The sequence below is a fragment of the Rhinolophus hipposideros genome (assembly GCF_964194185.1).
Source record: "Rhinolophus hipposideros genome assembly, chromosome: 16".
NCBI classification, from domain to species: domain Eukaryota; kingdom Metazoa; phylum Chordata; class Mammalia; order Chiroptera; family Rhinolophidae; genus Rhinolophus; species Rhinolophus hipposideros.
The window spans coordinates 13,900,804-13,927,960 of record NC_138062.1 but is presented as its reverse complement, the minus strand read 5'-3'; positions in this window follow the sequence as shown (position 1 = coordinate 13,927,960).

The following is a 27,157-nucleotide window of genomic DNA, read 5'->3' as shown; positions in this document are numbered from 1 at the left end:
GGAAATCCTCCAGGGAGTTTCTAGACTATTTATGCAAATTCTAAGATAGTGTGAGAAAACTATGCCAGTATTAACACATAAGGTTCCTGTGGACCAAATAAGAGCAGTGGAAAGCATGTAATATGGAGGTGAAGACGTTGTGGTAGAGATCTTCTTTAGAGACGAAGAGTTGCTGGTGTATTCTGGGTTTCCTCTAACCTCCTGTGGTGAGGCAGTGTCTCCTTCTTATCTCAAGCCAAATGAGAGTGTACTTCAAGTGAACCAAGTCTATATTCAAGTCTGAAAAGTCTAAATGTAACAGGTCAAAGCTGATCTCTTTGGAATAACAGGGTCAAATGAATTGAGAGAGAGCTGTACTTCTATTGGCTGCCAAGCAGAAAAGCAACAGTCAGCCATTCTAAAGAACACTTTCTAAGTAGATTGTCAACTATTACAGTAGTGAGGTAACCTCCACAGGAAAACCTGGATGTCTAACTTCCCCTATACAAGATGGGACATGAGTGATGGGAACATAAGCAATCACATGACAAAAGGATCATCATCAACTTTAGGAAATCCAGGCAGCTGTGCCATTCTGAAGAAAGTGTCACAAGAGAAAGAGTTAGTTTTTGGCATATACTAAACCCAGATTATACTAATTAATGATGGATTACAACTTTCCCAGGCAAATGAGAAAGCAACTGACCCTTATCTCTCCCAACTACTCTTGCTCCAAATTTGGAGAGTTCCTTAAAAAGCCACAGTCCAGGGCAGGAGACCAAGACAAGGAAACTATGCCCTTTTCCCCCCTTTCTTTGCTTATGAGCTGAAGGGAGAGAACTTGTAGACTTGAAAAGAAGTTAAAGATTTGATGTTAGATTCACAGGTAATTATTATTATCTAAATGAACCAGGAATCTATGAGATCTTCTGAGATTTTGTTTATAGTTAGGAAAGAATATCAATATGCAGAATGCACTGAAAAAGGAAATTATGAGGAAGAATAAAGTTTCTCTCTGATCACATCCCACCACATCCAATTTTTAAATAAACTGAATATATGCAATTTTATAAATTTCATTAAGTTTTTCATTGAGATATAATTGGTTCTGTTGGAAACTTTGTTGATTAAATTCATTTGTTCTTTATCTAAAATTGGAGATCAGGACATTTAAATGAACACTTTGGCAAATTATTCTCAATAATACAGTGAGGAATGATTATGAATGACTTTGAAGCAGGCGAAAAAGATCATTAGGTGTTCTGTTTAGCTCATCCTTCACTGTCTTTGAGCTTTGTTACCCCTCTGAATTGTACATAACTGATAACAATGGATATGAGTTTTTTCACAGGCATGCAGAATACAATTTCTGCAGTCGAGGTACTATTAATTTCCTTCTTGTCTCTCCCAAAGAAGTGAGTTTTCCATCTATTGATCAAATTCATTTCAATATTCCTGATTATTTAATGTGTCTCTCAATTCTCCTTTCAACTGTTTTGCAATATCTTACTGGTCCCCTCATTAATTAACAAAGTTAAACAAATATTTTGACACATGTACATTTTATACCTGTATGAGAGTCATGATTTTATCCTTAAAAAAGTATTCTTTAAAATATTGAAGATCCTACTGAGAGGCTCAATTGTGTCACCTGGCAGATGAGGTGCCAAGGGGATACACATCATGCCTTTGGTCTGCTGGCTGGTCTTTTCTTGGCTCCCCTAGTGAAACCCAAGTGGCAATAGAAGTTTGTATTGACTTTGTGTTTCCCTCATTGTTTTGTCTTCTCCACTGATATTGTGTGTGTTTTTGGTTCATGTTTCACTGGTGTATTTTATTTGCCATTGGTGACAGCAATGATTAGCATTTTGGTTTTATGATCTAGTTAGTGATCTCTGTAGATGGATTAGAGTGACCTATTGTCTGTTGGGTGACAAGTGACAAAGAATAAGGTTTGTTATTCTTTTTTGATTGTTTTACTTTCTGAATACAGACACTAAAAACCATAGACACTTACAGTGTTTATTTTTTTAGATCTGTAACTTTAGCCACGACTCAAGGGTAAACATAGAAACACAGATGTTAAAGAACCATTTTCCTTCCTGTGGGCATATAATTATTAATTTATTTGAGCTCAATTTTTTCAAAGTAAAAATATTCATATGTAATGTTTAAGATTAAGAAAAATCAAATTTGTTCAACTAAATTGAATAATTAATTTGTCAAATATGTTATTTCTCTAGTAATTATGTTTTGTAGTATGCCAGCACAAAGGAAATTTTTGAGATCTATAAATAATTTGAAACCTCAACCTTATAGGTATTACCTTAATTAATAGATACTCATTGCATGTCTAAATAATTTTTAAGATAAAAATACCACATAAGGTCACTAAGCACCATTTTAAATTTATATGTCTTTTTACCTTAACATTCTATCGAGAGGTTTTAGCCTTGGATTATGAATGTGTCAATGAGACTTGTGTGACCTTAGAAAGTTTCATTATCTGTCCATGGAATTGTTAGTCAGGTAAATGCTCGTGTAAGACAGATCTCATTTATCCAACCCCTTGCTTTTTCTGTGAAATAGTAGTTACTTTGATTAAAAGTTATGAACCTATACTAGGAGCAATGGTGACAAAGAAATACAATGTGTGTGTCTTTTTTTTAATTAAGGAAAAAAGTGTAGGTTTTTCCTAAAGCAGCAGTTCTCAGGCTTCTTAGTGTGAATCTTTCGTGGACCCCAATTAGCTTTTGTTTATGTGTGTTAACTACCTATATTAATTGTATTGGAAATAAAAACTGACATTTTTAACCCATAATTTGAAGATGGTGATAAGGAACACATTATATTTTGACATAAATGCATCTTGATATCGTTACGAAAATTGTGTTGACCTTGCAGACCCCTTGAAAGAACCACTGTCCTAAAATAAAGTACCCTTTGGTTCTAGATAATGAAGGAACATAATGAAAGATAATATTTGGAAAGATAATTTTATTTGTCTTGGCTTATAATAACTGTGCCTGAAAATGAAAAAAACACCCCAAAGCTATGAAATACATTAAAATTTAAGCAAAGTTCACTCAATCTGGATAGGCTTGCTTCCATAGTTTATAATTAATGCCTTTAGCTACAATAGAAGAGGTGGTGTTTTTTTTTTTTAATTTGATGCAGTCTGCCTTGATAGTAAAGACTCTGTATTGTATCAGATTAATTTCCTGTGCCTTATGCCGAATTTATAATCTTCTTTACTACTTAAAGAAAGAAGAAAACAGAGACCAAAGTTTTTTTCACGTATGCAAGAGTGGTAGTTCTTTACAAATGTGTTATTTTTCATGTTTCCTTAAAGTGTTTTCTTGTCACTTTGGTTAAATATAAAAGCAACTATTGCTGCTCAGGCAACCACGATCCCGTCTTAATTAAGTGCATGAGACTTTGACAGCTCTTTTGATTTCATTTTTCCAAAATCAACGCTCAACTTGTAAAAAAAAAAAAAAATCCCCTTAAAATGATCTTTGAGGTTTTCCAGATAGGTCCTGGGAAATAATACATGTGTCCTTTTTTTATGTATATATAGGGAGATGCTAGAAATCATTAGGTTTGTTTGATGTGTTAGTGTTTTAAGAGTTGTATAGAAAGTTGTCAGATGAGAGGATATGCTCAGCCTTCTGTAAATTTGTATAGCTATAATATTATTAATATAAATAGTTTAGAAACACTGTGCTTTATGAGAAGACTCTGGAGATTTGTCAACGTGCTTCTTTCCATAGTATGTATTTATCCTCAGGGACAGCACTGATCAAAGCTCCTATGGGATAGTTATGTAAGCCTCCACACAGAATTTTGCTTTCTTCTATCCTGATATTATTCGTTATAGAAAAAAACTAACCACAACCAGAAATCAATCCTATATCATTTACAGATCATTTTTATTTTACTCTTAGGCTTTCTTGAAGGCTTTGCTACAAGAGAAGGCGAGAGAATATGTTTTCAAGAAAGAAAGAAAGTTTCAGAGTTTTGAGGAAAAGTACTGTATCGGGCATTTCAAACTGTTGACACCAAAGGGTAGACTTCTGAGGATAGGCTCGAGGCAGACGTCACTTAGTCACTTGCAGACCATGCCAGCAGACTGAGCCATGATATCCATGACTCATTGTAGTCCAGCAGAATTCAGCCACCTGCGAGTGAATGAGTAACCCAGGATCAAACAGAACAAAAACATAGTACGTGGGATTGAATGAACTGATGAGAGAAATCACATCGCGTTTATTTATTTGGAATATTGTTGATTTCGTTTTAATGCTCTATTTCCCAGTCAAATGCAGAATTCCTTTATCTTTTTTCTTAAGCTATTTATAACCCGCAACAATTTAGTAACTCTACCCTTATTCATTGAAATAAGACATTTAAAAGTGATATCGGATTCTCAGTGACCTCTCAAAAGACATGAAAACTTACCAAGTCTCCTTACTTTTCATGAAAAAAAAAGTAAGTTGCAGAAGGTCCGTAAAAATCTCTCCTCCTTTCCTAGTATGAAATTGCCAACTTGTGTAATCACAGCCATACCTGGAGTGTCATATTTGAGAATGATGCTCTTTGAATCCGGTGTGACAAGCCAGTTTTAAATAACAATGTTGGCTTTATTGATCGAGCCAATGCCTACAAAGTTCTGTCACAAAAAGCAACAACAACAACAACAAAAAAAAAAAAAAAAAAAAACACTCTGGCTCTGTGTCTGGCTTACAGGGCTGGATCTTTTCTGTGTGAAGGAAAATAAATTCCTGGCAGGTCAGGGGCCTGAGGATGCTTTGGGGATTTCTTGGAAAGAAGAATTCACTCAAATGTCTAGGAACCATAGTTGAAATCTTGTGGAGATAGTTTCTTGGGTCTGTTTTCCTATCCTTTGGATAGCAAATACATTGAAGTATTTAAAAGCATGATCTGAGATTTTTATAAAAACTTTCGGACAGAAATGAATTTTGTGGCCTTGTGGGTTTTTGGATACTTAATGGCACTTAATTTGCAAAGGAACACTAAAAAAAGCCTACAGCGTTAATGAAAACTCTTGCTGGACCAAAAAAATAGCCAGACCAAACATAAAGACACCAGTCTATTTCTCTGTGATCTTTCTTTGATACTATGATGAACATCAGGTGGGAAGACTATCAAAAATGTAAGTGGGAATAGACAAATGGAAATGGGCAAAAATTATTACTGGGTGTCTTGTTTAGCGTACACATCCTACCCAGCTCTGTCTCTCATTACCTTTGAACTATTTTACTACTTTGTGAACAGTAGATAACTGACAGTGATGTAGATAATTCTTGTCCATATCATACAAATGCATTTTGACAAAGTAGGTGTGATTTATTTCCACAAAACCTGTGGAACAGTCAAATTCATTTATCTATTAAAGCCTTTCGTTGTAGTATTCCTGTTTGCTTATATATTTGCCAGCTTTTAGAATAACTCATTGAACAGATGTAACATATTTTATACCTTCTCGTTAATTAATGAATTAAACTACATTATTTGAAATGTGCTCATACTATTTTTAGATAAGAGCCATACTTTTACCTTTTAGAAAATAACAACTCATACAACTCAACAACAAAAAGCAAACAATCCAATTAAAATATACGCAGAGACCCTGAACAGACATTTCTCCCAAGAAGACATACAAACAACCAACAGATATCTGAAAAGATGCTCAATTTCAATAGCTATTAGGGAAATGTAAATCAAAACCACAATGAGATAGCACTTCACACCTGTTAGATTAGCCGTTATCAACAAGCCAAGTAATAGCAAGTGTTGGAGAAGTTATGGAGAAAAAGGAACCGTCATACACTGCTGGTGGGGATGTAAATTGGTACAGCCACTATGGAAGTTCCTCAAAAAATTAAAAATAGAATTATCATATGATCCAGCAATCTCTCTTCTGGGTATCTACCAAAAAAATCTGAAAATATTTATCCACAAAGTTGTATGTACCCTGATATTCATTGCAGCATTATTCACAGTGGTCAAGACATGGATAAAAACTGAGTATCCTTTGATAGGTGATTGGATAAAGAAGATATAGTACATATATACAATGGAGTATTTACTCAACCATAAGAAAAGATGAAATACTGCCATTTGCGACAATATGAATGGATCTTGAGATGTTCATGCTAAACAAAATAAGTCAGACAGAAAAAAAAAATCAAGATTGTATAATTTCACTCAAATGGGATATAAAGCTGAAAGCATCAAACCAACAAGACAAACAAACAAGTAAAAACTCATAGATACAGACAACAGTTTAGTGGTTACCAGAGTGTAAGGGGAGTGGGGGGTGATAGAAGAAGATACAGGGGTTAAACATATGGCGACGGAAGGAAATTTGACTTTAGGTGGTGAACGTGCAAGGCAATATGTAAATGGGGTATTATAGAACCGTACACTTGAAATCTACATATTTTTTAATCAGTGTCACCCCAAAACATTTAATTAAAAATATACTTTAATTTATCATTTCAATTTGCCTTTCAATCCCATTATCATCCTTTTACTACTTTTACTATGTGACAAGTGCTATTCAAGTAGATTTACAAGTCCTTTCAATTCTAAGAACTACTCCACACTGTAGGTATAATTGTGCTCGTATTTACACGTAAGGAAAGAAACTTTCAAGATACTAATTTGTGAAATTATGATTTAAACTATTTCCACTGCCTACACCCTTACTAAAAGGTTAACTTTTTAAAATGTTTAATGAAACTCCGAAATTCAAATAATACTACCACTCATTATCTACTTCAATATAATAGAATTTAGTTTACTTGTTTTATAAATCAGGATGTAAGCTATTAAAAAAGATTATTCCAGAAAAGTTCTCAGTGAGATGAAGGAAGCTATCATATGATGTACACATTCTTCTGACAAAAACAAAACCAACAAAAATATAAATAACCCTGGAGAATTATCTGGTATATCATTCACAGTATACCTCTTTAAAATTGGCTGACTTCCTAACTTCCAACTTTACAGCAAGCCTATTAACCTTAGCAGGTATTGTTTTGAACAATTTTCAGAATGATCTGCTTTATCACCAAAAGCCAGGAATTGCTTGTTCATTTTTAAATTGTTTTCAGTTTTTTGAATTTTTATTTGTTTATAAAAATAGAATGCTTGATGGAGCTGGCTTTCTTACATAACTCAGCAATATGACTTGCCCGTGCTTAGATACAAGGTAGCATTTTGAATGTCTTGCTGTATGAGTTTTTTCTCTGTATAAATTGCAATGCCTTTGCATTTCGCTTTCTTTCAAAGTTTTCTCTACTCTATCACTATAGGTCTTCAAGAACTATTTTTGTGAGAGCAATAAAATGTTACTCCCTCTTGTCCCAGAATTCTATTACCAAACATCTATTTGTCCTCAAATATTTGCCCATTTTGGCTTTCTTCTAAATTAAAAAGTCTAGAACAAAAACTTCACTTGGGCTTAATGATAGTTCTGGATAGTTTATATCTTAATTTTTCTTATCCTTTTAGATTAAATGCTGATAAGCCCAGCCTGTCTTCCCCTATCCTTTTCTTTGAGGTCTAACAATTAAGTTCATGAACTCATTCTAGAGAAAGTGCTACATATCTCATTGCTGAATATCACTACGGTCACATAGTACTCCCTATGGGAAGCTATATACTGATGCCAGTGCCTTCAAAGCAATTTTGTTCACTCTTCCAAGCAATTTTGGAACTCTTTTTCTTAAATGGCCATCAGAGCTGTCGTCATATGACCCTTATGTCCTGAATGTCATCAAAATGTCTTTCTTTATTTCCTTTATCTTTGGGTAAAGAAAGAAGTCATTGGGAGCCAGATCAGGTGAGTAGGAGGATGTTCCAATACAGTTATTTGTTTACTTGCTAATAACTCCCTCACAGACAGTGCTGTGTGAGCTGGTGCATTGTCGTGATGCAAGATCCATGTATTGTTGGCGAAAAGTTCAGGTCGTCTAACTTTTTCACACACCCTTTTCAGCACTTCCAAATAGTAAACTTGTACAAATTCATAATGGATAATCCCTCTGATATCAAAAAAGGTTAGCAACATCGGTGCAACAAGTTTGCTAACTTAATTGTCCAACCTTGTATTTATCTAGCGATATAAGAGGATCCAGTTGTATGGGCAATTGTGCCGCCTTCAGTTTTTTACATAACCAATACTCATTTTATAAGGTTGTGAGAATTAAATAAGTATGTATATTGGCTAAGCCCCTTTTGAGCATGTAGCTTATTTCAATTTTCCCTATTCCTTCTCTCTCTTATTCCTTCATGTTTGATTTTGTCTTTACCATTCTAGCACTAATTATTGATCGGACCCAAGGTGTACCCACTACACTCACTTAGTTCTTATCAGGATTAGCTACTCTGTACATTTCAAAGTTGTCTGGTTCCTCTGTGTGGATATTTCTTTGGAAAGATGTGTTCATACTTTCATGATTCTTAGATCTTCTTTGTTCTCTGCCTCTTATATGGTTTTTTGGTTTGTCTTTGTTACCTTACTAATTAACCCCATATTTAATTCTTGAGTCTATGTTTTACTTTCTGTTCTCTCCTTTATAACATTCATACATTCAAGGACCTTAAACTGATTACTTGAAACATTCTCATCCTCTCTTTATCCTGGTGCTTTCAACTGTATCAGGGTTTCTCCACCTTTATATATAAATTCTTCCTCAAAATTAGCATGTCAAGGCTGATTTTATTAGCTTACCATAAAAACATATCATTTGAACATTTTTGATTCAGGACCATCTTACCTCAATGCCAGTCTCTGTTCTAAAGTAGAAACAGTTCATAGGCAAAAAACAACCTTGGAGCTATGACTCACCTTCTCATTTAGTCCCCACATGTTCATATTATCCTCAACCTCTGCTTATTCTTTCTGAAATAAGGGTCATAATTATTTCTTCCCTTCCTATTTAAACAGGTACTATTTTCACCGAAGCTCTCAAAATTTATATAGGGCTAACTGAGAAAAGCTAATATTTCTGCTTACTATTCTCATCTTACTGTAACAGAGCTACATCTTAGAATTTCTTCAACAATTTTATTTTCTACAAAGTCTTCCCCCATTCTATCATGTTATTTCTAATTTACTAAGGTTTTAATTGAAAAGCCCATCACTTTTCAATATATTAACAGATACAGCTATTAACTTCTTTCCATTGTTCTCACTCCTGGCTCCTTAGTTTTATTTGTTAACCGTATGTTCTATGATCCACAACCACTAGGTTATATTGCTCAGATATCTTTTTTTGTTTGCCATGCAGGTAAGTGCTATAGTTTCACAAATCAAATACTATAATAAACTGGGAAACAGATTTTTTTACAGATATAGTCTAATATTAAAATGATGTTTGGAATGCATTTCTTTAGAATTTGGCTTCCATCTCTTCATTCAGCACCCACGGAATCTTCTTTTCCGTGCTGACACTGGCACTGAATGCAGAGTTTTCATTCTATCCAGTGTTGTAAAATGTGTTTGTTCCTATTTTTCTTCAATCATTATTTCATTCATTAAACATTTTTTTGAGGATGAACTCTATATCAAACACTTTTGAATGTATTTAAAAAAGCAAGAAGCCGCTGTATTCAAAATGCTTAAATGTAAAGGGCAAAAAAAATAAATATAACGTGACAGTGTGATAAACATCACATGTAAGGGATAGGGAAAGGCTATGGAAGAACAACCTTTAGAAGCTTTGGAATGTTATAGAAGGAAAGAGATTGGGTTATGTCTGGAAAGAGAGATGGCACAAACCTTTCAGGCAGAAGGATCACTTGTAAAATGGCAGGTTGATGTGAAAACGCAGTGTGAGGTCAGATACCATGAGTTTGGTGTGACATTGTTTGAAATAATTGCTCTCTCCCCCTTCCTATCTTTGTTTCTTACAGTATCGGATATGAACTTTCCTTTGTCATTCTTACTGTTTGCAGAAGTCTTTAGGACCTATGCTAATTTGACGCTTTGTTTTCATGAAATGATAGTAACTTTTAAAACTCAAACACCATGCAAACACCATGGTAACCACGTAGTTGGATATGTTTTCTTATTCTCTGTAGAATAGCATTTGAGTTACTCTGTCAAAGTAACCTCTATTTAATAAATGGAATAGTCATGAAGCAAATTAATAAATGCCTCAATATGTACATTTCTGCAGCACCTTTATCTAGATTTTCACATGGACAGCTCTAACTGGTTTGGTTCAAATTCACTTCAGTTCATACACTCAAGAATAAATTTATCAGACACCAGACAGCAAGGCTCCTTTAGACAGTCAATATCCTGCAGGAGAGATGCTGAAAAGTGAAATTCTAATTATTCTTGACATAGGGCATTCTAAGGGTGTATCGTGCCAAAATAATGAAAGTTATTTTTCTTCAGGAAATTGAAAGACGATGTATGAAGCGTCTTCGAGTTTCCATGGAAATGGACTTAAATAAGAAACATGTGGCCCTCTCGGATGGGTACAGATCATCCTGAAACCACATCTGCTGGCTAAATCGAGAAATAACTATAAATCTTTTCAAAAATAAAGGAGAGAAAAATGTATTAAATATATCAAGTAATACCTTTATCACCTCATTTAGTATAACTCTATAAAGAAGTTTATTTACAATGGTCGGATTATTTATCAGATGGCATTTTAAAAAAAAGAAAATTAAAATTATCGATGGGTTATAATGTTTAAATATGACCTTGGAAACTGTAGGTATTTCACTTTGCTATTTATAAACCTTATTGTGATCTTTAACATTTAAAAAATTTAGAAATGGTTGCATTTTCAGCTTGATATAACTATATCATTAGGATAGTTTGAGGTATTTTTAGCCGTTCTCTGTAGAAATTTAAATGAGTACTTCTTGCCCCCTGTAACCCCAACATACACACACACACACACACACACACACACACACACGTGCACACACACACACACACACAAAGAGCTATTTTGTAATAGTTTAATAGATAAATGTTTGTTGTGGAATAAACTATTTACAACTATGTACATACTTAATGGGAAATGTGTATACAGCTCACAGTTATGAATTCAGACAAACTTCCTCCTAAAAAACATTTCTGGAACACGTTTTTCTCACCATGCTCCATTACCAATAACATATTATTTAATTATTCAAGCATAATTGTATAAGAATTTTTATTTTTAAGCCTCACAGTTCAATGAACTTTTATCACTCTCTGATCACTTCAAGAAGTAATATAAAATATGTATCCATGAGGGTTAAAATATACACATTACTTAATTTGTAACTATATAGTCTCATGTTTCAAATATAGAAGTAACATGTATTATCACTATATAAGTATTCTTATGTGACAAATAAATAAAAATATATTTTCACATAGATTCATGTAACATAAGAGAAGATTATGACCTTCAAACAGCCCTGTGTTGGAAATGTTTTTATCATAATCTGCACTCCTGTTTACTTTAGCTCTTAGAAAAGAACTATTAATTTTTTTCATAAGAATTAAGTAAGAAAGGAGTAAAAATGCTTCTTCCAGTCTACTCAAACTCATGCACACACACCTGAGAAATGGTGGTGTTGGTGGAAGCAGGGATGTGGTGGGAGTTCTCATCTAGCAGCATAGTTTAAATTAATGATACCAAATTTGATTTTTTGTCTTCCCCCTTCACTTCTTCAAATAATTCCCTAATGGCATCAACTGCAAAGAGAGAAGGCTTCAAATCAGACTGGGGAATGAGAAAGGATTGCACATGGAGGTAAGCCTCTGATTCAGTTGAACATTACATTCTAGTTCTGTGTGCCATACTTTTTTCTCATGCTGGATAGAGACTGACCCCTATGAAATACTAGGATTTGTGATAAAATTTTGACCTCATATGAATTTTCATCCAATGAAAGGAAAACCATTTCAGGAAACTACTATACAAGATACTGGAATTTAATGATTTTTTATAGTATTATATACCATTTTGGAGGGATAGTAGAGGTCAGAGTTAAACTCTCTCATTTTCAGATGCAGAGACAAGTTAACAATAAGGTTTTTTTTTATTTATTTATTTTTAATTTATTAGTTTCAGGTGTACAAGACAAGGTAATACTTAGACGTTCATCATTTTTATCCCTCACACTGTAAACCCCCCTTCCCCCATCCACTATCCCTCCGACCTTGCACCGAGCCATCACATTATATATATAAAATTATAGTTGGCATTTATTAATGTTTAGCTTCTGGTGTACAATGCCATGATCAGGCATCTACAATATCCCTGAGGTAGTCTCCCAAATGGGACACGTGACCATGGAACAATGAGTTTTAATGACTTGTTCAAGGTCATCGTTAGCTTTCATTAAACAAACATTGCATATTTTATTTATTTTCTAGCTCTTGTTTGCCTAGTGGCACTTCTTTACACTTTTCCCACTCGCTTATAAGAATATTCATTCACTGGGATGGGGAGTGCATAATGAGGTAATGCTACCTTTCAAGGAAGAACAGAGTGGTAACTAAGGGATGCAGTTGGAGGGGGCGTCTAGATTAAAAATTCCTCTTTCCCCTCCTCACAGTTCAGAATAAAGGGACTTTCTGTGAGAAAAATGGTTCTAGATTAGGGTTTCAATTAATTCCCAGCATTCTGAGGGAATTTACAGGAATGATACCTGATATGTTTCTTAATATTTTTTACTTGAATATCCTATCCCCAACACTCTTTAAGGTAGAGAGAGAGAGAGAGAGAGAGAGAGAGAGAGAGAGAGAGAGAGAGAGAGAGAGAGAGAGAGAGAGAGAGAGAAGTGACTTGTAAATAAAGAGAAAAAAGTACAATTGCAAGCTGCCTGGACAGGATTTTACATACTAAATGAATGCACTCAGTATGGACTCCCTCCTGAATATCTCTTTAGCATTGCACAAAACCAGAGCCTGTCCACTTCATAGTAAGAAGAGAAATGAAAGACATATTGTTCTTTTGTTAAATACTGATGATCTTTTTAGGAATTACATTAAATATTTTGATGGGAAAAGTAAAAGGTTTGAAAAGAGGAATGGGAAATTCACAGAAAGATGTGTCAAAAAAATCCTTAAGAGTAAAGTGATATGTAAAGAAGTATTTTTTATATCAATTTCTAATAGTTAAATCTGGTCATAAGCAGAGCAAGCAAATTATTCTTTTATTCTGGTAACTAATTCACTGGGTATCAATATATCATTACCATCTTGTTAAAAGAGACAGCCTTATTGTCTACTTTTCTGTACCTAGTTGTATTCTGTGTGTAATTTTTATTAACTTCTGCCAAAGTTACTGAATGGTATGTGGATAAGTTAGTCATATTTTTCCTTCTACTGTTGGGAGCCTCCAGAATATGGAGGATAATAGTAATGAGAGCCACATTTTTTACAATTTTGGATGATGTTTCTGAGAATCACAGACTTTGGCAACACATGGAGGTTGATTAGGTTTTAACTTTCTATTCCATTCCTTTTCATCAGGATTTTATTTAAAAACTCTCAGGGAAGAGAAGTTGAAATACTTTACTTCAAAATTTCCATATATCAAAAGGTCAGCTATTCTTTAGGTAAATATATGGCACAAAAAAGAAAGAACATCAAATTTATATATGGTTAAAACAAAGAATTTAGTTTTATTTAGCATGATAAATTATACATGGACACTTCTAAGGCAAACTGAAAGCTATAGTTCTTTAGGGCCTCTATTCTTTGTCATTAATACCATGTTTAGAGATTACTAATATATATTTTTATCTAGTCACCCTATGACAACCTTCACCTTCTGGCTATTAGCTAAGAAGGGATTGGGGTGGAAAGAAAGGAGTAAGTATTTATTGAGCGTCCACTCCTTGTCAGGTACTATATTACATGATTTACATTTAAAAAATTAATATGGTAATCTTATGAGGTATGTACTCTTTATTTTGTAGACCACATACAAAACACACATACAGAACAGACCACGTACAAAACACACATACAGACCACGTACAAAACACACATACAGAACAGTTGTTCAACAACAACGGTAACAAGAAAACACCCAGAAGTTAAACAAATTGAATATGTATTACTCTTAGAATATGAAGTATTTTTTAAAGACTTTAAGGCTCTTTCTCTTTACCATTTGTGAGCTGTGGTCACCAGATTCTACATGATTATTTGAAGTTCTAATGGAAGAGGAATGACTTTCTGACTTAATCTTTAGACTGTTACCAAAGCTCACTAAAATTAGCAGCAGAGGAAGAGGGAAAATCATTTCACAGCTAGTCCTGTGATGCTGAAGGATACAGCTTGAGAAAATGGTCTCTGAGTTAACCAAATGTCTCAATCACTGATCTATATGCAATCAGAAAACAGGATGAGGAGAGGGGGCACAACTGGATCACCCTCAATTCTCTTCATGCCTTTTCTATTCTGGAGCAACCACTTTCCTCCAGGCAAGCCATCTTTTCTTTCTGGGAGTACCTCTTAACTGGGGTTCCCACAGCCATATATGGTGCTCCTCTGATGCAATCTCTATATACATATTCCTAATCAATCCAGTTATGTTGCTCACATACTTTTTAACCATTCAGTGACTCCTCATTACCATTAGAATAAAGTTCAACATTTTTAACCTGTTGTATTAATCATCTGACCACTATGAGCTGGAAAATGATGTTATAGTTTTTAGGAGAAAAGTGAATGGGTAATAGATATCACCATATACAAAGTAAATTTCTTCTGTACAAATATACTGAAATCTATAATTTTCAAGAAATACCCTGGGTTTTTTACCTTATAGGAAAGTTCACTGGCTCTTTAGAGATTTTAAAGAATTTTAGGGAATGTCTGACTTTTTTCTCTGTTGTCTTTTAGAAAAAATTACCTGAGTTGAGTCCAAAGCTCAGGAAACAGTATGTGTTAGCAAACCTCAGACGATTGCTTTGAAACCATTTTACAAAACTTTTTCTGACTAAAAGTTATTCAATTATAAAACATGAAGAAGAACTATAGAGCATAAAATATATCCTGTTCTTACGAGAAAACTAGGTGTCAGAGTGATGAAGAAAATCGCCAGGGTCAAGCAATGGTTAAAGTAGAGCTAGTCTTCAATGTCAGTGGCAGAATTCAGGAATCATGATTCATTGCTTTGTCCTTCACCCCATAACCACCTGCTTTCTATTTAAAGATAGATTTCAGAAAACATTTAGAAATAAGAATCATCCTTTCTGATCTTTGTTCTGCCAGTCTAACACATTGCATAAGAGGATATTTAAATAGTTTCTATTCTAATGAGCAATGCTTCTCTGTCAGTGACTTTGGGTGAATGATTAATAGGATCAGACTTTAGAATGTGCATGATGTTTTACATCACCATATCATTATTTAGCAATTACACATATATTTGTATTAAAATAATGAATAAAAGGGGCTAAACATTGAGTAGGACAAAAGTGGGTGAAACAACTGTAGTTTTATTTTATTTTATTTTATTATTTTTAATTAAATTTATCAGGGTGAAAATGGTTGGTAAATTACATGGGTTTCCACTGTACAATTCTGTAATACATTATCTATATATCACATTATGTGGTCACCACCCAGTGTCAGTTCTCCTTCCATCACCATATATTTGACCCCCCTTACCTTCTTCTACCACCTCCCTCCCCCCTTGCCCTCTGGTAACCACTAAACTGTTGTCTGTATCAATGAGTTTTTGTTTCTTTATTGGAACTTTTTTTTTAACAGCTTATATGTTTAGTATTGAACCTGACATCAATTTAATTAATTGTAATAATACTAGTTCTTTTGTATGTTTTTAAAGTGAAACTTCATAGGTCCTATCAAAGAAGACTCATCAGTGCCTGGAAATAGAACAAATGACAATATTCCATGCCTCTCATGTTTCTGTTGAATGTAGGAAAGAAAATTTGAAATCAAGGAAGTAAAGATACATACCATTACTGCATAGGACTAACCACTTTGATTTTTTTTCCCAACCATTTTTTAGTTCATGGTCTGCTTGTATTTCTCTGCTAATACAGTGTGAATAGGCAGGATTCTCAGTGATTGGTATGACTTTGATTCAGCCCAGCAAGGACAAGCTTAGTTGTGATAGATGGATATTCAGTTTTTTTCTTTATTCAAAAGATTGTAGAGTGACACTTGTAATGTGTGGTTCCTGCCTCTCTAAGTTAAGTCAGCACAATTGAAATATGCTTTGTTGTTTTAAATAACATCTTGGGCAGACTGTGTACCTGCCATCAAAAAGTCAGGAAATAGATTTGATATAATCTTACATACTGTTCAATTATAACTATGAGTAATTTATTTCTTGAGTGACTATATCGCCCAGATCCAAGTCACTCTTTTGTAGAATCTGAGTGTTAGGCATATTATTTTATCTATGATATTGTGGGGACAGAGCCAGGAGTACAGTTTCCAAGCTCTCCACCTCACATAGAAAGGTGCTGGCTCAGGTAGTAAATGGCCATCAACTGTGATTGGATGGCCATCAGCTGTGGCTAGTTGGCCGTCAGCTGTAACCAGTGAGTCACTGGCCACTAATATAACTGCCGTGGCTATGCTAGCAGAAAAATAGTGGCTAGCAAGAAGATGGTGGCTGGCAAGTGCGGACTGCTGTTACCAAGGCGGAGTGTGGGTTGCGGATTGCAGAGAAGTGGGCTGCAGGTTGCGGATAGTATGGCTCCTGCTTCCTGTGTCTCCATCCCATCCTCCAGAGAGAATATAGTGGTATGACTCTCCTGTCTGTGGCTCCGTGGATGTTCCTTTCTGGCCTCACCATATCCTGCATTCTTATGTGGGGAGTAGGAGCTGAGACCCTCGTGCCACCCTGCATGACATATACATTCTGAGAAAAGACTGGGGGGAAAAATCATTGTCACACTCATTCCAAGGGAGCAAAAACATCACATCTTGCTTGTAAACCACTCTGGTGATATTTATAATAGCTGCAAGTTATTCCTCAATATTGTTTACACTTTATCTACTAAAACTTTCTTTTTAGAGAAAAAGAAAATAAAACATTATGAAGGAATTTTACAGAGCTTAGAAATAAGCACTAGCTAATGCCTGTAGCTCATTAAGCTAATTCAACAACCTGTAAAAAGACAGCTTGAAATCAGTATTATAGATTTTGCCCGTTGAATTACTGGAATGACTGCACAGTAGAGTGCGTTTGGTAAAAGCCACATGAATGGAAATCACATTTTGGAGTTCTATAACTTGATACTTTTTTTATTTCAAGTGCCAGAACATGCCATTTAGTATGCTAAATATATATATATATATATATATATATATATATATGTTTCTTGTATATATATATACATATATATATACATATATATGTATATATACAAATATACATATATATATACATATATATACATATATATATGTTTCTTGTCTAAGAGGTCAGCAGGGCTGAAATTTCCTTTTCTCTACCATTGATTTTGAAAAGTGTTCTGATTGAGTTACTAGGGCATTTTTAAAAGCAGGTGCCTTTTTTTTTTCCCTTTCAATGTTCCTAATATCTAAAATATGTACAAATTTTTGTCTTGTGTCACCTCACATTTGAAACATATCCTGGTATACTTAGGCAGCATTTGTGGCCTTAATTGCTTGGTTCCTATTTCAATTGGCATCTTCTGCTATTATTATTTGTTTATCTTCCTGCCTCCAGAGAATAACATCAAGATGCAAATCTCGATTGAAATATCTCTGTATGTTCACTCACTAGTAAGGATTCAATAAACACCAGCTAGATCAGTGAATGAAAATGAATTCTTAGGTATATATTCTATGCAACCTATGAAACAATTATTGCTTCCTGCGAGATTGAATATTTTTGTCTTTTTAATTACTATTGATCATTAGAAATCCATAATATTATCTCATATAATATAGTCGTCACCAAAGGTTTATAATAAATAAATTAAATAATTACTTGCAAACTATATCAATGCAAATATGAACAACCTAAGAGACTAAAATTATGAAAGTTAATAAATTATTACTGAATAAGTGAATTTAATGCAAAGAAAATATATAAAAAGAAACTATACTTAAATATCAGCAACACGAGAATTGTAATTTTCAAAAAAATGTTAAATGTACAACTGTGGCAAAACATGAACTATACTCTAAATGTTGCTGTATATTAGGTTAGAAAGTTAAAAATTAAAATGGGGTCCCTGCTTCACAAAGTATTTAAACAATTTCTAGGTAGATGAAAGTCTTATCTTAAAATCGCAATTTGACAAATTTTATCAATAAGTATGATTCTTTTTATTACTTGGTGTAATAAAGGTTTTTTTTAAAGCATTAAAAGTATAAACAACAAAGGTAATTATTAATGTATCTACGACAAAATTGAAAATACCTGTCCTGTAAAGGACCTCATATAATATAAAAGACAAATCACCAAAAGACAGAAAACCTTTGCATTGCATAATTGACCATGGCTAGTGTTCAGATTCTAGAGAACTTTGGCAAGTCAATAAGGGAAGACAGCATTGTAGGAAAATGGACAAAAGATAGAAAAAGATGTTCACGTAAGAGGGATCATAAGTGGATGATAACCTATGATAAATTAGTCACTCTTACTAATAATTAGGAAACTACAAATTAAAGGCTCCACGAAATTCTATTCTCCATTCATCAGATTAGGAAACCATTACAGTCTGACACCACCAAATGTTTTAGATGTGGTACAACAGGGAAATCATATCCTCATGATGAGTGTGTAGACTGACACAATTACCGTGTTTGCCCGAAAATAAGACCGGGTCTTATATTAAGTTCTGCTCCAAAAGATGCATTAGGGCTTATGTTCAGGTGGTGTCATCCTGAAAAATCATGCTAGGGCTTATTTTCCAGTTAGGTCTTATTTTCGGGGAAACACAGTATATCAGAAAACAATATAAGGTGGACAAGAAAGGGGCCACATACTAGACCTGACAGGCTCAGGGGAAGACTGCATGGTGGGTCCTACAAACTCAGAGCCCAAAATTAATCACATAGGATGGTCTGAACATAAGAATCCCTAACTAAACGTGCCTCATGGTGGGTAGTCACATTGTAGGCCTGTAGCTTCCTTGATGAAGGTCAATCTTCACCCTAAGTGGGCCTGTCTATTGTCTTTTTGCATTTAAGATAAAGTACCCTTGGAGTATCAGAGTATCTTCTTTTTCCAGACTCCTCAGGGCACACCTACCTCACCAGAGTGATGGTGAAACTTAGAAACAATCCAAACCAATTTCTGCTAACATGAAAATCGAAAAATAGTAACTGTGTTAATCATCTAATGATGCCATAAAAAATATCACTGACTGGTGTTTTACACAACAGAAGTTTGTTTCTCCCAATTCTGGAGCCTGGCAGTCCAAAGTCTATGTGTAGATAGTTGGTTTGGTGTCTCCTGAAGCCTCCCTCTTTGGCCCATAGATGGCTGTCTTCTTCCTGCATCCCCACGTGCGTGGCCTTTCCTCTATGTGTGTGATCCCTGGTGTCTCTCTCCCTCTTCTTGTAAAGACATCTCTCCTAGTTGATTAGTGCCCCACTCTTATGACCTCATAGAATCTTAATTTCTTCTTTGAAACCTCTATCTCCAAATACTGTCACATTGGCGGTTAGGGCTTCAACATATGAATTTTGAGGGACACAATTCAGTCCATAACAGTGACATATTCATAAAATGGATCACTATAGAGCAGTGAAAATAAATGAACCATCAATAAAGATGACCCTTAACAAACAAAATAAATGTTAAGTAAAAAGTACTTAGCTATGGGAAATAATAATGTATAATATTTATTGCTTAGGACTAAACTATTGTGTGGTAAACTTATAAATAACTGCATAAGAATAAAACATTCAAAATAATCTTATTCTGTAGAGGAAGGAGGATTCAATCGCATACGTGTATACTGGGCTCTTTACCTCACCTGTGGCTGGGTGGTGCATATATATTTGTTCATTGTTCTATTTTTGTCTGTGTTAACATTTACATTTAAAAGTACATATTGTGCAACAATTTTGTGTCAAGCAGTCTTGTAGAATCTTGGTACACATTGCTGAGTAGAGTAAGATTCTGTAGTGTCAGGGAGCTTACATTCTATTGTAGGAGACAAACAGTAAGCATAATAAAAAGCAAAATATATTACCTATTAGAAAAAAACAAAACAAAACAATGGAGCATATTTGAAAAAGCTATGTGTTATTAGTATTTGTTTTCAGCCATAGGAATAATTTTAGTTTTACGTGTACTTTATACAATTTACAAGTTTCCTACTTGATCAAAATTTTTATTTCCCTGGAGTTTAGATCTAAACTCTAAACTCTTAGAGTTTAGATCTAACCTGAGTCGATAAAGAGGCATCTGTTAAGTTATATGTTATGTATTTTAGACTCAGTCCTAACTTTTATTTAGCTCTCTAATTTTAATGCTAACATTTTTATAAGCTACCTTAATTCTGCCTATAAAAATCTCTGGAATATAAACAAACAAATAAGAAAATAAGAAAAAAAAGCAGTCAGGTAATCCACACATTTTTGACAGATTGAATAGAAAACGTACATCTGTTAGTTATATGTTTGGAGCATAATACATATTTTTTTTAATTTCAGTAATGTTAAAAATGTTGATCAGATACCAACAGCCTTGCTTAAAAAGAAAACAAAAACAGAATATAAACAGCCAATTTAAAAAAAGAAGTAATCAATGCCAATAAGTGATAAAAAATATTTTTATTACATTAGTTATTCAACAAATACAAGTTAAAATAGTTTCATTTATAATACAGGCAAATATTTATGTCTATATCTACATATATAGATATATAGTAAACATTGGATAAGTAAATTAGGTTTACTGTAACATGTTAAGTAAAATAAGACATATTTATATAATATTAAAATTATACTTTTGAAAATGTTAAAGCATATAGAAAAGACACTTATGGACTGTTTAGTGAAGAGTAGAAGATACAAAATTCTATTCTGTGACAATTTCCCCCCCCTTAATTATATGACATATATGTATAAACAGAAATATATATCGTGGTTCCCCAAAAATAAGACCTAGCCGGACCATGAGCTCTAATGCGTCTTTTGGAGCAAAAATTGATATAAAACCCGGTCTTATTTTAATATATAATACCGGGTATAATATAATACCAGGTATAATATAATACCAGGTCTTACATTAATTTTTGCTCCAAAAGATACATTAGAGCTGATGGTACTGCTAGGTCTTTATTTTTGGGGGGAAACACAGTAAATGATGGTTGACATTTACTGAGTACTTACTTTGTTTCAGACCCTGAGCTGAGGATTTTATCAGGATTACTTCACTAAATCCTCATAAGAACCCTATCATGTAGGTACCACTATTATCTGTGTCTGACAGATGAGATGAGCTTTAGAGAGATTGAGTTGATAAGGCTAGTTATTGTGGAATCCAGGATAAGAACCAAATTAGGGAGATTCCAGAACATTAATTACTATGCCAACTTGGAGATCAATTGAGGTCACACTTTATAATAAAAATTAGAGATTAAAGTCATTAATTAGAGATTAAAGTCACAGTCCTGCTTCTAATGGCAAGGCCGATGTTGTCCCAAATATTACACAAATTTCAAGGAGTTTACATTATCTTTGCTTTTGATTCATAAAAGTGATACTTATTATAACAATAGAAACTGTGAATTTGTGAAACCTCTATTCTTAAGAGTCTTGGGTCATCCTGACACTGGAAAAAATTGCTGTTTTCTACATTTTGTTAGAGCCTCCTCATCCTGTTTTTCTTCCCTCACTCCATAATCCCCCTCCTCTTTTCTTTGCCCGACCTTCCATGATTAACTGTTCACTTCTGAGCTATCATTTTGTTTCCTTCCAATTCATGTTTCCTGAGAGTAACCTTTGAAGATATTTTGCTAAATGAAAACAATTTCCCAGAGAGGTGGATGCTGTTACTGATTATTTATCTCATACATTAAATAAATATGGAAATCTAAACAGAAATGTGTATATATATATATATATATATATATATATATGCACACACAATATATATGTATATATATGTATGTATGTATGTGTGTGTGTATATATATATATATATATATATCAGTAACATATCAGTAATGTATCAGGTAATTAATCAGTAACAGCATCCACTTCTTTGGGAAATTGTTTTCATTTAGCAAAATATCTTCAAAGGTTACCCTCAGGAAACATATATATATATATATATATATATATATATATATATATATATATATATATCAGACAATTGAAAGCTAAATACAAATAACCAATATACATTTGAGAAAATTTTCAAGCACACTTAGGTATTAAAGAAATGCTAATACAAATAGTCACAAACACATGTTCACCTCAGAAATTGGGAAAATTTTCAAAATACGTTACTCAATGCTAAAAAAAACTATTTTGGCAGTATTTACTGGTATGAACATTACATTGCTACTTCTGGCAAGTTATTTGACACTATATAAAAAGTAATTTTCATACTAAATTCATACATTTTGACACTATAATTATATGAATATCTTCTAAATGAAAGAATCTTCTTCTATTTTTATATATAAACAGCAATTCCTATTGTCTCTTATCACCTTTATTTAGTATTACTTATACCCATATCGTAGAGTTAATATTCACTAGTCTATATAGAGATATTTTAAATCATAAACTACATATGGTCATTATAAATATCTAGTTATTTATGTGTGTGTGTGTGAATGTAAATGAACATATAAAGGTATGCATACAAACTTTAATTTTTAATTCACAGTAATCTTCCCCTTCAGATTTATATCTTATATCTTCCTCTCATTTATATATCCATATGTGGTCATCCTTTCTGCCTTAATCTCTGAAACCAATGAACGTCATGGATTTGCCTACCAGTTTTTTTCAGAGCCTCTTCATTTTTGGCACTAGAATGGGAGTGTTCTGTGAGGTTCTATTTCTCTCTCTCAGTTCTCTCACCTGGGACGTTTTGCCCTATGCTGTGTCTTATCCAGCTCTTCTTGCCCACATAGATCTCCTCCTTTTCTGCTTGTCTATGTCTATGTCCATCTCTGATCCTGTTTTTCTCTTACTGGTATTTTTTTTATTAGCTCGTTAACTGGATCTATAGCATATGTGTCCAATGTGGCACTATTTCAATGATTTTTTTAAGCAAATAATCAACTATGTCTTAATAGTCAGACATGTTCTGATATTCAGTTTGGGAGGCCTTATCAGGAAAATAGTATCTTCAATCAATGTTGAGGGGAGAGGAGGTGAAGTGGAAAAAGACATGTGAGGTTTAAGTTGGAAAAGTAACTTCATTCAAACAGCATTCAAAATTCAAACTCTAAATTCAAACAACAAAAGTACTCACAGATATGAACAAGAAAGAAAACCCATGTGTAAGTCAAGAGCCCCACATACAGTTCTTCAGAATTAAGAAACAGAAGTAGTTGGGATATAGAGGGGGAAAAATTCCCATGTGATATTGGATTATTCATTTGAATTTATGGATAACTTCTGAGACCCACATTTCACGTCCATGGATATAGGGGAAGTCACATGTACAGAAGTAACATTGATTTCTGTGCTCTGATCTTACACTGATTGATTGGTTGATTGATTGTTGGGATAGCAGCCTTAACCAGGAACTTCTGCCTTCAAAATTTATAGAAATCTCCACGATTGCTGCAGATGAGACTGAGCTATAGTTTTCTAGGTTTGACTGCAGTAGGAAAACAATCTTCTCCATGGAGGCTTGCAGGGATGATGAGCCCCACATACAGTTGCTTTCATTGAGTACTAACTGCCCCAAGCATCCTCTGTGATATTGTGGAATTAGGAGCCATTGGCTCTCCTCCCTGGCAAACCCCTTACCAACCCAGAAAACCATGGATATTGTAGGTGTTTCAATTAACACACAACATTGCTAGCTTTAATGTAAGAGAGTGAAAGCTCCATAAGTCTGTGTTACATATAATCAGGAAGCATTCCACAGCAAAGCTGCCTACGTACAATAAATTGCAGCTATCAAGCATGAATTCCTTTCAATTCACAGAGTCACAGACACAATCAGAAAGACATGAATATTTACCTCAAAGATCTACCAGCAGCACCACCAAAACGATGATGACCCAGTGCCTAGATGACATGGAGTTCTGACACTGGACACTTCACTGGTTCTCTTTTGCCCCCCAGTGTCGGTGCAGTTTCAGTTATCGTAATAGAATTGTATTTTTAGTTTGTTTAACTGGTATCAGTTCAGGTTCACCTCCAAAATGTTCTATACGATACAGCTACAATGTGGGTTGAATTCAAATCTGTTTTATTTCCAAAGGGCTCTTCAGTTGATGATGTAAATTAGCAGATATAAATCAATATGTAGAAACAAGGGGAGGAGAAACTCCATCTTGCTAACATCTTCTAAGCATTAAATTCAAGTGTAGGTATTGGGATTGGATGGAACCATTTCCAAACATGAATAGTGATAGGTCTCAGGCCTAGCCAACATACCTTGTTATATACAGATTATTTATAATTTGGGTGGCTATATATCTAGAGCTCTCTATGTTTAGTATCAAAAGTAGAGAAAACTCATGGTTATTCAACTTCTGTCACCATCTATTGGTGAGCATTTTGAATGACATCCAAAACTCCTAGAGGATTGAACCTGTCTGTCTCTTCTTCAAAGCCATTCCACTGAATTTTCATTAGGAATTTTAGAAATGGGAACGGTCAATATATAATGTATATAATTTATGAAATAATTACTACTAATAATTATAAATTAAAATCATTAGTTTCTAATGGATGATTTTTCCTCAGTGAATATTTATATATATCAGTACACTAAATGCCAAGAGAAGTGTTTATGTAGCTTACGGTTTATTTGTAAGATTCCAGGTGTTTAGTTCATCTTCATATAAATATGACACCCACTCAAGCATGCAAGTTTATTCACCAGAGTAAATCAGCTCCCTCTCACTACATTCGTTGTACATTCTTCAGAGATCAATTCAGCACAAACCACATTATTTATTCAGGATGACATTAAGATGTTCACTCTTCACAAGAATAAACACATTGATGATGTTAATGCCAGCACTTCATTTTCTGTGGAATGCTTACACTTAAGTACAGCTGAGAAGTGCATGGCATTTCCTTTGCATTTTTCATTTCACCATGTGATTATAGCTTTCTACCGTATGTGTGCTAAGTCACTTCTGCAAGATTTTCAAGATTTAATTTAAACATTTACGTATCATATATACTTCTAGATTTCCAAATAAGTAACCTCGGCATGATTTTATCATGGCTACTCTTGATGGAAGCAGATAGTAAAAATTTAAAGATACAAAAAGACACCCGGTTCTATTTTTCCAAAGGGACTCAAAAGGAAAAATAAAAATGTAAAATACTGAACAACATGAGGAAAGTCACGATAGTCATATAAAGCTCTGTGTAAAGCAAACCTCTTAAAGAAGCAGATGGTTCTTTTTACAACGAAGGGAGGATTTTTATGGTCCACTGGAGCACATACTATAAAGTGGCAATGAAGAAAGTTACATAAGTCTATAAAGTGAGATTCTGTCTTCGTAAGGGATGGTGAACAACTGCAGGATGTATCCACGAGGCTTTTTTAGTTCCTACTACACAAACAATAGATGTAGAAGGCAACATGTGGCTGAGGCAGCATCCATTCTTTTCTCGTTTCCATAAAGACTGTTCCTGGGCTTCTGGATCTAGAAGCTTGCCCTTGACTGTTTAGGGTTAACGTCATTTACACACTTAACGCTTGAGGCTCTTGGTGGTGAAGGTATTGCTGATCATTCAACTCTATACATTTCCCTTTCTGAAAGAAAAGAAGCGATTTCCAGATCCCACAATGTAGGTTTCTTACAAGATGTATAGCAACCCTTGTTAACCATTGGATAATTTCCAAATCAAAAATTATAAGTAATTTTTTAAAGTGAGATACAAAAATGAAGTAGGGTTGCCTTAGAGATCTAGGAGAAAGTCAGTAAAAGTCAAAGGTATAAAATGTATCCCCGATAATTTAAAGGAAAAGTGATACCACACTGGCCAATATTGCAATAAAAGCTTAATTATGTCTTCAAAGTATAATCATAAAGGAAATAATTTAACAAAAAACATTTTGTTTTTCTAAATAGAAATCACTTTAAACAATGTAGTCATACATAGCTGACAAACCAAACAGTAAAACCCAATTCCATACCATACAAAAATTCCAAATAATTATGGGAAAAGTATTATATATACCATACAGTTCGTTTAACTCAACTTTAGAAAAACATGCAAAGAAGAAGAAAAATAATGACTTCATACTCTAATTTTAAGAAGAATAATTTCTACTTGTTTAGGAGCCATGTGCCAGTAATCAATCTCAAAATTAGAAGGAATTGCTTAAGTTAGGAGAAAGTTGTTATGGATAGAATAGTTGAAAATATTTTAAAATATGTATTTGATTACCTGAAAGATAAAACTTATAGTTGGAGAAAAATTCAATATTTATAAAATGATACATAATAAAAAATCAGTATTTTTCTCTTATCACCCAATGTTTCCCCTCCCAGAAGCAATCATGACATTTCTATAGTGTTTTTGACATGTTTTTCCACGTAGTATAATGTAAAACAATTCTATCATGTCCATATAGTTCTGCCTTATTCTTTTTAAAGACTGCAAAATACTCTATTATATATGTATGTCACAATTTTTTTTTTGAGTTTTATAGTTTCCAGTATTTTGGTATTACAACTGATGATAATACTTACTTGTATTTGTGTGTGTATCTGGATTCGTAGGTGAATATACCTATAGAGAAATAACACATTTCAACAAATCTTTATTGTTGACTATAAGATATGCCATTATTTTTGGTACCATGAAAAAAGAGAATAACACCACCATATAAATGATATGCACCATCAATTATAAAATACACCTTGATTTTAAAGATGTTAAACTATCTCTTAAAATCAGTAAAAATGGTAACAGTATGTGCATCTTAGAATCAATGAAATATGATACTAAAAAGTAACATTGCTAAGTCAAACTGCCAACTTG